The sequence below is a fragment of the Athene noctua genome, chromosome 24 (genome assembly GCF_965140245.1).
Source record: "Athene noctua chromosome 24, bAthNoc1.hap1.1, whole genome shotgun sequence".
Classification (NCBI taxonomy): Eukaryota; Metazoa; Chordata; class Aves; order Strigiformes; family Strigidae; genus Athene; species Athene noctua.
Genome location: NC_134060.1, coordinates 7,974,409 through 7,989,699, shown reverse-complemented (window position 1 = coordinate 7,989,699; position 15,291 = coordinate 7,974,409).

Genomic DNA, 15,291 nt, shown 5'->3' with positions numbered 1-15,291 from the left:
GCTTTGGACTTTGGCTGAGACGCACACGAATGAGACACGAGCTTCCTCAATTGCTTTCTCTTGTTTGCTTTCCTCTGGGCTTGCGTGCACCTCTTGTCCTGGCTGCTTCCTGCTCCGCTCCCTGCTCCACACCAGAGCCTTGTTCTCAGTCTCGGGAAGGTGGCCGGGAGGCAAACCCGGCACAGCCACATGCCTCCCTGGATGTCCTTGGGGGGTTGAGGCCAGGCTGCTGGCAGGGAGCAGGAGGGGGCAGTGGGGTCTGGCCTCTCCTCACTGATGCCTGCAGAGCTGGTGTGGCACTTGGTAAGGTCCTGCTCAGCATCCTGGCTCTTTGCCCTGCAACTTTGGCTTGCTCTGCTGCACTTGTGCCAATGCAGCTGGTTTGGGTCTAGACCTTACCATGGCAGGCGCTGGCTGCACTTTAGCCTCGAAGTCCTGAGGCAGGGGCAACCCCAGTACAGCTGGCATGGTACCTGACCCCCAGCCCCCCCAGCTGCCTGTTCCCACACTGCCCAGAGATCCCACTTATCACCACAGGAGCCCTCAGGGACCTCCCTTGTGCAGCCTGACAGCAGAAAATCAGTTCTGCCTTGGAAACCTGAGCACTACCCAGCCATGGATGTGCAGCCTGAGCCTGGCCCAAAGGGCTCCAGGTGCTGCGAGGAGCATGGCAGGAGCAGGCAGCCTGCCAGACTGGTTTGCCAGCATGGCCTCTGACGTGGTACAGAGCCATGCACGTCACCAGCGCGTGCCACCACTGACCTCCTCCCCGCGCTGCCACCCCTCCCCAGCACAGCCCCGTGGCTCGCCATGGCCAAGGAAACCCAGGCACTGACTCTGTTCTTCTGCTGGGCCGCCAGCCGGCACAGGCCTCGCTAGTGCTCTGTTGGTGTTTCCCATTTCTATTCTTCCATTCCCCCTTGGAGTTTTCCAGGTTTCCTTATGGTGTCTGTGGTCCCTAGACTGTGAGCCAGCACACCGAGCTGGCTCCAGTGTCAAAGGGATGGTCCATGTGCAATATCATGGGGGTCTGTTCTTGCATGGTCCCTTCAGTCCCATGACTGTCCTGCCTAGGTACCCCAGCATGTTCTTTTCTCTGCTAAAGATAAGTCAAGGAGTAATCCCCTCTCATGTGAGCAAACCATAGCTCTGCTTCAGGTAAGAAGCTGCTTTGCCCGAGGCCTGGTTCACATTGCTGCCTGGGCATACATTTCTTCTCACATGGCCAGTCTGAACGTCTTGGTCACTGCAATTTCCCTCAGGCTGGATTTGAAGCACAGATGGACAGAGCAGTGCTGTGGTTTCTCTAGCAAGGAGCCTGTTGAGTCAGGCATCGTGGGTCAAGGGTCCCTGTGCCTCTGCAGTTCCTCCCTGGATCTGGTGCATGGTGGTGGGATCAGTGGAAGTGGACAACAGTGGAGCTTTCCCACCTGAAGGACTGCTCCTGCAAGGCACAGCGTCCTCTGGGGCATAGAGTCAGAGGCTTTAGGTTATTTCCTCTTATCTCTTGGTGCCCGCGTTGCTGCTGTCTTGAGGCAGATTAGCTGGTGGCGGTTTCTCTGGTCTGCTGAAGTTGCCTCATGCAACTGTCTTGCATTTGGAGATGTGGGGTAGTCACAGCTGTGGCGGTGAGTCTTCGAGGGGGGGGGGGGGGGCTGTAAGTGTGGTGTTTCTTGCATTATCATCAGAAATAGCTGTTGCTCTTTATCAGCCCTCTCTTTCCTTCACATTATGCAACCTTCTTTTCAAATGGCAGTGGTTGTTTTCCTTAGGTTGATGTAGAAACGATGCTCTTCCTGGTATTTCCAGACCCTCATGGCTATGATGGTGCTTCTCCAACCTCACGCCTGCCCCTCTCACTCCCCTGACTGTGTTAAGATGCCCAAGTGCTTTTCCACTTTCTAACTAGTCTGAGTGTTGAGTGGGGAATACGGCAAAGCCCTGGGAAGATGTGAGCTTGTGGGTGGGCTGGGTGCCCAGCGGCTCTGCTTCTCGTGGCCAGGGAAGGAACAGGGCGGGTGACTCAGGGCAACTGAAAGTTTTGTCCTGGGCGAGCTGCCTGGGATCCAGGTCGCTGGGACCTGTTTGTCAGGTTCCTATTTTTGTTATTCATCAGCTCAGTATTCCTGAAAACAAATCGCGTTATTGTCACCTGATTGGCACCACACAGCGTCGGGCGTGGAGGATGTCCTGAGGAGAGTGCCTGCTAGGGTGGATGGATTTTTGGCTCTGCCACGACCATGGGCACTTGTGCTGGTCCCGTGGATGCCTCCTGCCCCTGGTACCACCTGGGGACCTGCCTTCCCACGAGCCTCCTCCAAAGCCATGGCAGAACATCACAGCCTTTCAGCATCACAGAGACTTTCAGGCTCTGTAACGTGTGGCTGCAGCCTTGTGCATGAAGGGTTGTGCGTGGTGGCTGTGGGCTGAGCTTGCAGCGGGCAGGGGGTTGGAGAAAAGCCCCTGGGCTTCGTCCTCCAGCTGGTCCCCTCCTGCATCAGGGGTGAGCTCTGCTGGACCCCGGTTTGGGCTGTGGGCTGAGAACAGCCTCTGAGTCATCACTGGGTTGGGGTAGGACAGGACAGAGCTGTGCCGGTGAGTCACTGCTGTGTGAGGGGTGATAAACTGCTGGTTATATAAAGGGAAAGACCGCAAAACAGGCTGCTGTAAGGGCCCTTGACATAGCCTGAGCCACCTCGGGAGACTGTAGACGCGTCTGGGGAGAAGACACTTGGGATGGACATTGCTGTTTCTTTGGTCTCCTGGAACTGGACAGGACATTTCCACTCAGGCCAAGTTTCAGCAGAAAATCCTGCTGTCTAAACCAGGGAATTCACCGATATGTATTTTTTGCTTAATGGAAAAACTTCTAAATGAAAATGTTTGCTTTATTTTTGGGAAATAAAAAAGTACTTTTCTTGCATCATCTGTTCTCTTTTTTATCATGGTAAAAGCTTACAGGGAGCAGTACCTCCTTCTGATCTCAGAAATGAATAAGAAAACATCTGTTGGTATTTGTGCTGAAAGAAACATTGCTGTGCATATCTCACCGAGCAGCCATCCTGCTGCTACCTGCCTGGATTTTAGTCATCTTGTTGTGTCACCAGGGTGTCAGTGTCAGTAGACTCAAGCGGCACTGCTGGCTTGGTGCAGTGGACATGTGCCAGATGCCTGGAGGTTGGCCAGAGCAGCGGGGCTTGTGGCCAGAGGGAGCCCAGTTCTCGTGTGGATGTGTTTTCTTTTTACATGAAGAAAATGGTCTGGATGCTTAAGTGAGTTATCAATTTATTGGGAGTAACCTGAAAACATGTGCTACCCAAAAATGCATGTTCCTGGCCAATATCCACTGAAATCCATGGGAGCTATTGGCATATGTGATGTTAGGATAACAGCTCGTGTTGCTGCTGCCATTGTCAGGATTAAAACGCAATTGCCCTTTTTGGGAACACTGATTGCTGAAGGCATCTGTTGTGTAAGGGACAAGCTGGTGAAAGCAGTAGAGTGCCAGGCAGGGAGAGAAAACGTCCTCCTGTTTGCCACAGGGCACGCTGTGTGCTTTTGGAAGGCGTTTTTAGTTCTTTGCTCTGCATTGTGTTCCTCCTGCTCCAGGAAAGGCGGTGTTGGGATAGTCAATGCTAGTGGGTACAGGGTACAGGAGATGTGGCAGCAGCTGGTGGTCAGCCCAAAGCCGGGCAAGGAGGTTCCTGGTTCCTGGCAGGATGCAGAACCATGGGATGGAGTTAAGAAGAGGAAAATGAGAGCCAGACTTTATGGCAAATCTCCTGCCCAGTTTTGCCACAGGCCAGCATCCCACTGGGGAGCCATGGGTGTCTCTTCACCCAGGAGCTGAAGCAATGCTCAAGGATGTGTTTAGTGGGGGGTGAGTCTGCAGTGGGGCCTGCCGGACTGAATACATCGCTCCTTCCCCTCCCTTCTCCACTTGCCCTGCCCTGTCTCTCTCTGGTGCTGAGTTTATGGACAGGGTGGCTCATGGCTGGAGGGGGGTTGTCTCAAGGAATGCTCCTGTGTGTATCAGTGGAGAAGTGGCCGAGGCCAGACTCTGAGGTTCTCCTGTCACTGGGATCTCTCTGATGCTACCTGGTGAAGACATGAGACTGTATCAGTCACATGCTGGCACCTCTCAAAGATCTCATTTCCAGACACCAACACCCAAGTTCTGCCAGTTCTGGCCTTGGCAAGGTTCAGAGCTCGGGCTCTGCTGCTGGGAGCCTGAAATGGGTTTAGGGAAAAACTGAGGGTCCGAAATAAGAAAATCCACCTCAGAAAACAAGATCCCCTGGGAGACACCAGTGCAAGGCTGCATGACAGCTCTGAGTGGAGTTACAGACCTCTCACCTTGAACAGAGGTGGAGGACTTGGGTGAGACTTGGGCCACCACAACTCTACCTGTTTCCCTGTATGGGTGACCATGGTTTGATTGTGCTGCGCTTTCCAGCAGCACTGTGAAGGCATTCCCATCTCTTGGGGTTGTGCTCCATGGCTGCATTTTTGCAGAGAGCTGAGTTGCCTTCTCACTAGGATAGTTATCTGCTGTTTTAGGGACTTCCAGCAGCACACACAGGGGTCCATCAAGTGCTGGAGCTGGCACTAGGGAAGCAGGGAGGAAGGGCGTTGGGATGGGAAGCAAGATCTCTGTCTTGTTATGGATATGTGGCATCAATTTGGCCCTCTGTATCTCATGAAATGCACCCTCAGCCATGGAGAGAAATTTGGACCCTCTGTCAAGCCTCCACCCTGGTTGTACTGCAGTCAACTGCCAGCTGTGCTTTGGCCACAGGAGTCCCAGTGCAAAGGCCCAAAGGGCCCTGCCCTGGGATCTCAGGAGCTGAGCTCCCCCAGTGCTCAGCAGAGGAGCACCAGGCTGGTGGGACCAGGACAAGAAGAAACAAGCAGGAGCCACACTGCATCCAGGACAGTGCAGCCCTGGTGGTCTCTGGGACTCCTCTGGGCATTTTCAGCTGGAGGTTTCAGGTAGAAGGATGCTGGGTTTGGACTCGAGAGGTCTGTCAAAGTCCAGCAGGGATGTGGGGCCTCCACAGTAGCCTATGGGGGCAGAGAGCCACGGTTCATCTCCCCACATGAAGAGCTGATCCAAGTCACACAGATTTCTTCAGCATTCCCAGTTAAGATTTCCTTTCCTAAAGTAGTATGAGGAATGCAGTTTCCTTCTCAAGGTGTAGGGAGCAGGTGACACTCAGCGCACAGACTTTGCAGGCACTCCTGGAATGATCACCATTCGCCACAGACAGCATGAGAGAAGCACGTGTTTCACAGTTTCATTTAGATCTCAGTGTGCGTCTCATAGTCTCCATTTTATGGCCACTGGGGAATGCTTTTAAGCTTTTGACTGGGTGACCCAGTGTCACTTCTCAGGAATGTGGCAGGTGCTGCCTGTGTTTTGGACTGGTTTGTGCAGCGTTTGGGTCCCTGAGGTTTGGGGCCAGGTGATGGGAGGAGGACAGGTGGGACAGCTGGGCCAGGTGATGCTGGGGGAAGGGGAAGGCAATGCAGGTGAGGCTCTCCAGGAGCCGAATGCACTTGCTGCTCTCTCAGGGCTGGGCTGGCAACAAGCAGCCACGCAGCTGCTCTCCACAGGGCAGTTGTCTCGAGATGCTGTACCTGGGATGTGGTAAAGGCGGTGGCTGCACCCTGCACGGCTCTGACCAGAGCACTGTGTTAGGACAGTTACTCCAAACCTGTCAGATCAAGGCCTGATCTGCTGCAAAAGTCTACACTGCTCACAGGGGCTGCCCATGCTCATTGTCACAGCAGGGCTGGAAGCAGAGGTCTCACAGGTGGCCTCTGCAGTGGCAGACAGTTGCAAGCCCTTAAGTCACTCAGCCCAACAAACCTCGGTGTGGCATCACTGCCTTGTCCTTCCCCTCTGTGGGCTCCTCTCTCTGGGCCAGAAGGTCCTCTGTCCTCATCAGATCCATGCTGTGGCGCATGAACATCTCTGGGACTTGAACAGTCCCAGCTCTCTCAGCCTATCCTCATATAAAAGGTGCTCCAGTCCCTTCATTTTTGTGCCCCTGCACTGAACCTGCTCCAGCAAGTCCATATCTTTCTTGTATTGCAGTTTGTGCAGCAGTTTCTGGGCGCTGCTTCTCTGAGATCTTGAGATCTCCTTGAGCTTCTGAGCACTGTCTCTCCTTGTGGGGGATGCCTTGGTGTGTTCTGCTGCTGTATTTGCAAACTGTATTATGCAGCGGGACCCACCATGGGTGCCCATGCCTTATGCTGTGACCACCGTGATACCCAGGGTCTGCCCACGCTGGGACAGACAGGTGCTCCACGTGCTGTCCATCCACCCGCCCCTCCTCGCTGCATCCATCTGCTTTGGCTGGGCTCTGCGCTGCCCAGGAGGTGTGGGGCACACCCCTCTTTGGTGTGAACGGGGGCTGTGCCTGGAAAGGGGATTGTGAGGTGTGGCTGGGACGATGGGGTGCCTCCAAAGCCAGACCAAAGCATGCCAGTAGGTGGGAGGATCCTCTGGAGATGACCTGAACTGGTGCAACCATGGTGTTTGGTCTCTGCAATGTGTGGGCAACAAATTACACATAGAAATGGGGGAAGGGAAGAGAGGTGGCCCTCCCCCACAGGCTACTTCTGTGGGGTTAAAAGTATGAGCAAGTTTTGAAGCTGGTGACAGAAAGGAGCAGGAAGGGGAGATGTGAGGTGTTATAAATATCTGACTCTCAAGGGACAAAGCAATGAGATACTAGTTTCCATGAACAGGCTCCTGGAGTGTGACACCCTCTTCCCTCTCTCGCGTGGTTGTGCTCCAGATAACAGAAACCACTGCTGATTTCCTGAACTCACTATCTTTGTCATAAAAAAACCAAACAGCAGCAGTTTATAAATAAGAGCTGCTATTCTGAGAATCAATGAAACCGGCAGCTTTCCCAGCTCAAACACTTCAGTTCTAATTCACAACAAACTGAAGCCACCCCAGAAAGAAACCTGAAACCTTTCACAAAGAAAAGGAAGTGGGGCTGGGCTGCAAAGGTGGCAGTGGAAGTGCTCTGCAGAGACCCAGGGCCCTGGGCGCTGCGGGCGCCTGCCTTTCCTGCTTCTGCTGGCTCCATGCTGTGCTTACTTCTTCCTGTCAAGCTTCACCAGAGAACCTACCTGCATCCTGGCAGAAGCCCACAGACACAGCTGCCCACTAGACCTGCTGCTCCAGAAAACACATTGCTTCTTATTTGCTCTGCTTTTGCAACCTGTGACATTTCAGGGCTCTAATGCACTAACATCAGTGGATAATACTCTACCTGGCACCATGTTGTGGCCCGTTGAAGAAACCATCAGCAAGACAGCAGGAGCTGAAACGAATGCAGGAATGTCTGCTAAATGTTTTCTTAGAGTTCACCATGCCTCAGGGTCAAGCCTGTACTGGGGCTTCTGGGTACTGCTGCACCTTCCCTGAAACGGTACGGACCTGTGTCAGCACTGAGCCAGCGCTGCAGCGCTGACACCGCACAGATGTGCCTGGTGAAGTTTGGCTAAATGTGGTCCTGGCACAGTGGAGCAGATTTAATGGGGTGGCTGTGAACGGGGAAGTCCTAGGGGGAAGGTTTCCTGAAACTCCAGCACTTCAGGAAAGATGTGGAGCAACTAGAGAGTGTTTTGAGATGAGCAATCACCAACAGAGACCTGGTAGCTGGAGGTGCTGGACAGTTTATTGGAGAAAGGACAACAGGCAGGCAGGAGAACAGTCTTCAAATACACAGAGGACTGCTGTGAAGGTGAAGAACAGATCTTTCTGCCATGTTCATGGTGCTCAACAGCGGGAAGAAGGATTCACATTAGACCCAAGGAAGATCTTCCTGCTGGAGACAGCTCTTTAACTTGTAAGAAATTTAAAATAGAACATTGCAAGGATAGCTGAGCCACCTGGGGTTGGAGGGTGGACAGGGTGGACCTTCACCCAAGGTCCTTTCTAGTCCCAAGGTGATGCCAAGTCCAGTCTCCTGTGAGTTTCTGTGGTCCAAGAAGATTGTAGGGTCTCTTGGGTCAGGATTTGCTGAGTTTCTGGAGTGGAGCATCTGCCCTCTGCTACTTGTTGCGTAGAAGTTTTACAGTTCAGGCCAAGAAAGGTCCAAACGCCAAGCTGCCTGCTGCCATATGGAGTGCTAGGCATCCTGAAGGAGCTTCCTCCAGGGCAGAAAGAATGACTGTGGAGATAGTTGTATGGCCCAAGACTTGTCATTATTTGCATTTTGAGAAGGCCATATATCTTGTTGGTTCTTGCTGCCAGGGCTTCACACTGCTGCACCTTGATAGGAGTTGTCTGGCTTATGGGCCTTCCCACTGCCAGAGCTTTGGTTTCCACAGGGCCAGACCTTGGGTGCAGAGGCTTTTCCTGAAAGCACCGTCAGACCCAGGAGGGCCAGGACACAGTTTTATGTTGGAGTCTTCCAAGGTCAGAGTGTATCAGGGAAGCAGAGCCATCTCTTCTGGAAAGCAGGTGCTCCCCCATCCCACCCTTCCACCCCCCAGTCTCCAGAGAGGAGTGAAGCCTGGCAGAGTCCCACCTCGCAGCAAAACAGCACCCACTCTTTGTGCAAGAACAGATGATTTCCAAAATGTCGCCAGCGCTGGCTGTGTAATCTTTGGGCTTTTGCAAGATACAGTATTGACAGAACAAGCAGTTAAACAAATACTATCTTCTGCTGTAACGTTTGTTATTGTAGGCCACAAACCACAGGCAGCTTGGCCTGGCTCCAGGAGAGAGACCTGCATAAATATTCCCATGTTAGTAGTTATCTTCAAGATGCAGCCTCAGCTTGGGTCTTTCCCAGAGAGAATGGAGAGATAATGGTTTACAGGCAAAGGCACATCATCTCAGCACTGCCAGCTGAAGCTGAGACTGGAAACCTGCTCCCTGGGCTCCAGGGCTTCATTTTCTACAGCTCCCAAACCCAAGCAGGAATTTTCAGACAACACATACGCACGCACATAAGTACATATGCATGGAGAGAGGGGCAGCAGGCTAAAGGAGGGTGTATGGTTTATTTGTTGGCAGCCCCTGGGCTCAGCTCTGAGGAATGACACTAGCAAAATGACAAAATCTATGCCTGTTTTGAATTCTGTTACATCAAAAACGTTTCCCGTGTTTCCTGCTGGGATATTGGAACTGTCAGCTCATTGTAGCCAAGATGATGGGTTCTACTTATCCAAAAAAGGTCCTATATATGGATGTGTAGTGCACATTTCATATATATATAATATATTGTGCCTATAAAGGAGAATGCTATTTGGTGTAGTTCTTCTTGGTTACCTTGTTGATGCCCCTGACACTACAGATGGGATGGGATGGGATGGGATGGGATGGGATGGGATGGGATGGGATGGGATGGGATGGGATGGGATAGGATGGATGGAATGGGATGGATGGGATGGATGGGATGGGATGGGATGGGATGGGATAGGATGGATGGGATGGGATGGGATGGGATGGGATGGGATAGGATGGATGGAATGGGATGGATGGGATGGATGGGATGGGATGGGATGGGATGGGATGAGTGGAGAGAGTGCAGATGGATTTAGTCATCTGCGGCCTCCTTTCTCAGAAGCAGGACAAGATGCCGAACCCTCAGGGCTTCCTGCAGTTGTGTGTTCAGTCATGTGTGCAACCCTGGGTGCTCCCCTGGAGATGAATGGCCACTTTGTGAATGACCATTCATAATGACTGAGGAGGAAGTCCTCAGCCAGAGCAGATAACTGAGGGTGGCTCCGATTCAGGCATCCTTGGTCCTTGCAGAAGGTTGTCCAGTTCTCTGGCTGCTGAAGGTGTGCAATGATTGAGCATGTGACTCCTTATCACAGGTAAGGGGCCCTGTGGACTAAGCCACCAATGTCAGGAGTGGCACAGCTTTGTATTTTAAGAGGAGATGCCCCAGTGATGAGAATTTTCTTAGATTCTCCCAAGGATCCTTGTATTTTGCAATATGGGAATAGAAACCCTGTCTTGCCTCGCAGGGATGCAGCAGCAGTAGATGTATTGGTGGTTGTGTGAAGATCCAGCAGCGGCTGGTGCAGAGGAGGGTGCAGGTTTCTGTGCATGGTGCTGCATTGCCCTTGCTGAGTGCTGTTATTGTGTCACACTTCCCTGCTGCCCTCCGCGGGAAGCAGGTTATGAAAGAGTCCAGCCGTTATAGTCGCCTTCACTTGGCTAGCGCTCAGGTTGCATCGGCTTTTTGTTCCTGATTCCTTTCCTGCTTAACAACTGAGTTTTGTTTTTTCTCTCTCATCTCTGGTGATCCTGTGAATGTGTCACCTTTTCAGCTACGTGGCCTGTCACCAGCTCTGGGCTCCAATGCAGTCAAAAACTGCACGTAAACAAGGTTGAAGACTGTGGCCCTCCAGAAATGAAACTCCTTGGACCAACCCCAATGGGCTTTGAGCGTGGTCTGATTTCACTTGAGCATGGGGGGCTGTTGGGGTTCACTCCCGAACCAGTAGCACCACTATAGGTCTGGCATCCTCAAAAGCAGTGCTGTCATGATCTGACACCCAAAACCATCTCTGTGGCCTCTCCAAAATGTCTGTGGGAGAGCAGCGAGCGCGGCGCCATGCCCCTCGTGTGCAGGCAGGCTGTGCTCGCTGCCTGCCCGCGGTGCCAGGAGCCAGCTGCACTGCCCGGCTGCTAGTGCCTGGACATGCTGGTGGAGGAACATGGGATGAATGTTAATCCCTCAAGGCAAAGCTTGGCTGGCCTCTGCAGAGTCTGATTGTGCCACCTTGGTATTTGGGAAGGAGGGAGCAAGTGGTGTCAGTGGAGCTGTGGGAGTTGGGACAGGTGAACAAGTGGTCTTAAACCAGCACAATCGTGATAGCTGCATGCAGAGACTATTACTAAATGCCAGGTCTCTGTCAATCCTGCTGATGTCTTGGGAATTATTCCTGCCTTGGGAGAGGAAGTTTGAGTTTTCTTCTGTTATCCTTTCAGCTCCACAGCTAGCACTGTTAGAAAGCCCTGCAGAACAGACTTACTTTAAAGTAAACATTCCCCCACTGCGCTGTCATCACAGGCTCAAGCCATGGTCCCTGCCCAGCTGCACAGTGATGCTGTTGCTGTCTCTCCTCCTCAGGACGATGCTGGTGGAGCTCCCTCTGCATGCTTGCCTTAAGCTGTGCCACTGCAGCACCAGGGCACAGGAGGAATGAGCAAAGAGCATTTCTCTGGTGGGCTGAGTTTTCAGACACAGCATCTTTGCTAAACATGAGTGTCTACCTGCCTCCCAGAAATGGGTCTGATTTAGGTGGAACAGCTCAGTGGGACAGGAAGGCCCATGGGTACAGCAGACCCGGCCCATGCTGAGCGTTTGCAGCTTGACTGGAAGAGCCAATTCCATGTTCATGGTGGAGGAACAAGAAATAAGCGGTTTGCCTCCTCTGCTGGATGATGCGGCAAATGTACTATTTTCCTGTGCCTGAGGCAGCACTGCCTACCTGACATGTTGTTTAGGTAGCAGCAGCACTTCTTGACACAGATTCAGCACAGCAAGCCACAACTGGGTCACCTCAGGGCCAGTCTGGGAAGGATGCAGCAGTTCAGCTCCTCCAAGGGGCTAACTGCTCTTTGCACATCCAAGCTGGTCTCTATGTGGCCCCTGCATCCCTCTGGGATGAAAGGTGGAAAATCTTGACTGTGTGCCCCTCCCATCCACAGGAGAGCTTTGCTGGGCAAGCTTGGCCAGCTGTAGGACTTAGAGAAATGGGGAAAAAAGTAATGCTGGGGTCATTTGTGGTGAAGTGCCGGGAAGATCATCCCCTGTTGTGTCTTGCAGGCTGCTCAGAGGGCTGATTGCAGGACACAGCTAAGGGTGAGGACACATCCAGGTCAGATGGAAATGACCTGGAAATGAACATCACTGGGCTTGGAAGTGGACTCATGTTAGGGCCAGAACTGGCTGGGAAAAATTTCTTGGAACTGGTATTGCCTCAGCCTATACAAATCTACCAAGGAATCATGGATCTGGGCCAAATGAAGCAGAATTCATTCAGGAAAGAAAGGTTCAAAGTTGTAATTGAACCTGTTTCAGAGCTCTTTCAGTGTGAAACATTTCCACATTTCCTTTTGAAGTGGATGTTTTGAAATCTCAGTATTTTCCTGCTTTATGTGATAGCAGAAAATCACTTAAAGTTCAGAAAAGAAATTGAAACTTGGAATTACCTGAAATAAGGAATGCAAAATTTTGTTTCCATGTCTTTTATCTCAGTTGAGATCAAAGTCAAATTCTGACATCTTGAAATCCCTGGTGGGAGAGATCTTTGCACTCTGCGCAGCTTCCCTGTGGCCCAGAGAGATGAATGCATGTCACCACCTGTCAACAACTTGCTCTGTCTCTTCTGCTCCTCTTTACACTACGCAGGGCAGCAGGTTTTGTCCTTTCCTCCTGTGCAGCAGTGTCCTCTGTATCTTGGTGATTGTTTTCCTTGCTAAGTGCATCTGACTAGGTGGGGAGCAGCTTGCTTTGATCATACAGAGCATGAGGAGAAGAGAGGAGAGAGATGGAGGAGGGAGGAAGAGGGGTCAAGTGATGGGAGACAGAAATGAAAGGAGGCAAGTAAGGAGGGGGCAACAGAGGAGAGCAGAAATCGTCCCAGGAAAGGCTCCTCATCCCGTCTGTATGGCAGAGATGATCCTACAACCTTCTCCCCAGGACCTGTGGGTCCAGGAGTGTGCTAAGAACCTCTCCCGTGGTGCCAGCTCCCAGTGCAGCCCTGGGTGCATGGAGGTTGTTTTTGACTGAGTGTAGGTTTTTCCCCGAGTTTGTGCAAGATGCTCTCTGAGCTATAAATACCACAGTGCTTCCTGTGTGGCTCTGCAAGGAGGAAGCTACTTCCTCAGCAGGGGAAGAGGCAGAGAGAGTCCTCGGGGGTGCAGGCAGCTGTGTGTGGCGGGGGGCAGGGAGAGGAGGGGCTGTGTTGTGCAAGAGCCCCCTTCTTCCCAAGGCAGGGACTGGCTGCTTTCATCCAGCCTGCGAAGCAGAGCCAAGCCCTTGCTCCATGTCATACTGGCTGTATTTCAGTGTTTCTAGAAAGCAGCACATGGGGAAGCCATCGGTGGGCTTTCTGGGGGCCGAGGCAGGAGGAGGGTGAGGTGCATTCAGACACTTGTGCTAGGAATGGACAGCAAGGTTCTGCTGGGGATAGTCCCAGTCCCTTTCTGACCGAGATCCACTGGGTGAGAGGATGCTGCTTTGAATGATTCAGGGTGTGGAGAGGGGCTTTTGGAGTGGCTCCGATGGGTTTGCACTGACTGAGATCGCTTCTGAGGTGAGGAGAAAGGGCCACCTCTCACTCCACTGTCACTCCCCTGGCTCCACTGCCAGGCTGTGGCTGACAGCCCCTGAGGCAGCATTGCTCCCAGAGACAAGGGAAGGTGTGTCAGGGGTGCCAGTACCCGACACAAAAGCAGGTGATGGCAAGTACCCGGTAAGACACCTGCAGGCCACCAGTGCTCTCCTCACTAGGCTCCAAGGTTGCTGGAGGTTCTCTGGCGCTACACTAATGGTATGAAGGCTCTGCCAAGCTCTGAACTTTCTCTGAGTCTGCTCTGGCCGCTTCCAGCGCTGCCATCTCTTTGGCTTTCCACAGCTGTTTCGGCAGTGATGTCCAGGCTGGTGGGGCAGCAGATGTGGGTGCCTGAGGGGGAAGCTGGTGCTGTTACTGACAGACTGTGTAAAGCAGCCCTACCGCTGCTGGGCAGACTGGGAAAGGTGGACACGCTCCAGGGCTGGTTCCTGAGCATGGGCCCCACTGTGCAACCCATGCTTGGGAACGTGTCCAAATGGGAGCTCTCCCCTGGGGGCTGGGGTAGGGATAAGGCCTGGCCCAGAGCCCCATCCCTATGGTGGTGCTGCAGCGGGTGGTTCAGGATGCTCTCCCAGGGCAACACTTAGTCTCTCAGTTCTCTGGTGAGAGATGTAGGGACAGAATGTCCTTTGGGAGCCAAGGCGGGACTAGACCATGCCCATCCAGCTGATGAGCCTCACGTCCCTGGTGATTCAGCAGGGAGAGGGGAGGGAGGTGGTTTATTCACTAGAAAATGCACCTGGATCACATCAGAAGGATTTGTGGTGTTAGGCTGCAATTGCCAGGAGTTTCAGCCAAATATGAAGCATAGGGGAACTGGACAGTGTTCATGGGAGCAGGTGAGGAGAGGCATGCTCTGCCCCGGTTCCCTTGCCAAGCACCTTTCTGGTGACTGAACCCTCATCTCCATGGCTCAGGCAGCAGAAAGCAGGACACGGGAAGGCTGAGCTCTCTCAAGGCCTGCTGGTGATCTATTTCACTTTGTGTAACATGCATAATATTGAGCGGAGGAGAGAGGGAACGACTGTCTCTGGGTGTCTAGAGGAGTGGGGGGGTGAATGCTGTAGTAGTCCTTAGGAGAAACACAGAACAGGGGCACAGAGGGGAAAGGGACTTGCACCTTTGATTCCATTTCTGTTTAGTGCTCACCTTGCAAAGGGATTTGGCTGCCCTTGCTGTGACAAACCATCAGTCACAGCTGTTGGCAGGAGTGGAAACCGTTCCTGGAGCCTCCTCAGACTTTGCAAGCAGCCTTGTAAAGTAGCTGCTGCTGCACCCACACCTCTGTGGCTGTTGTCCTTCTCCTTCCGTTGCGTTTCTCCTGCTTTTCCCCTCCCATTCATCTCCTACAGGCTGTGTACATCTGCCTGGTCCATTTCTGGCCACCACAAGAAAAAAAGTTTTGCACTCTTTATGCCTCTCCAATACTTCTCCACAATATTTTGCTCCCATTGGGCAGTGCTGCAGCCTGGCAGACTGATGAAATATCTAATCCTGGCAGCAGCTATGAAGAATATGGCTATTTGGGTTCCTGTCTCACAGTTTTGGCAGCTCTGGAAACTTTGAGTACTCTGGCACTGAGTAATGGGTGATTCATTGCAGGGGCAAGGAGGCTTGCAGAACCACTGAAGCACTGGTGGACAGATGTCTGGGGGTCTCCAGTCCAGCCTGGCAATTGGAGCAGGACTACCCCCAGCACGAGATCAAGCTGACTGTGTCTTTGTCTAGCTTAGTCTTGAAAAATTCCAAGATGGAGATGAAGACCTCCACTTCCATGTCAGCTGCTGTTAGGTTGCCCTTAGCATTCTCTTTGCCGTGCTAGCTCAGCCCTGCTCACTCAGCCTCTCCCTCTAGCCCAAATGCTCTGGCTCCCTGGACATGGCTCTCTCCAATTTCCCCACCTCCCTTCTGGATGGGGATCCAACACTGGTCCCTGTATTC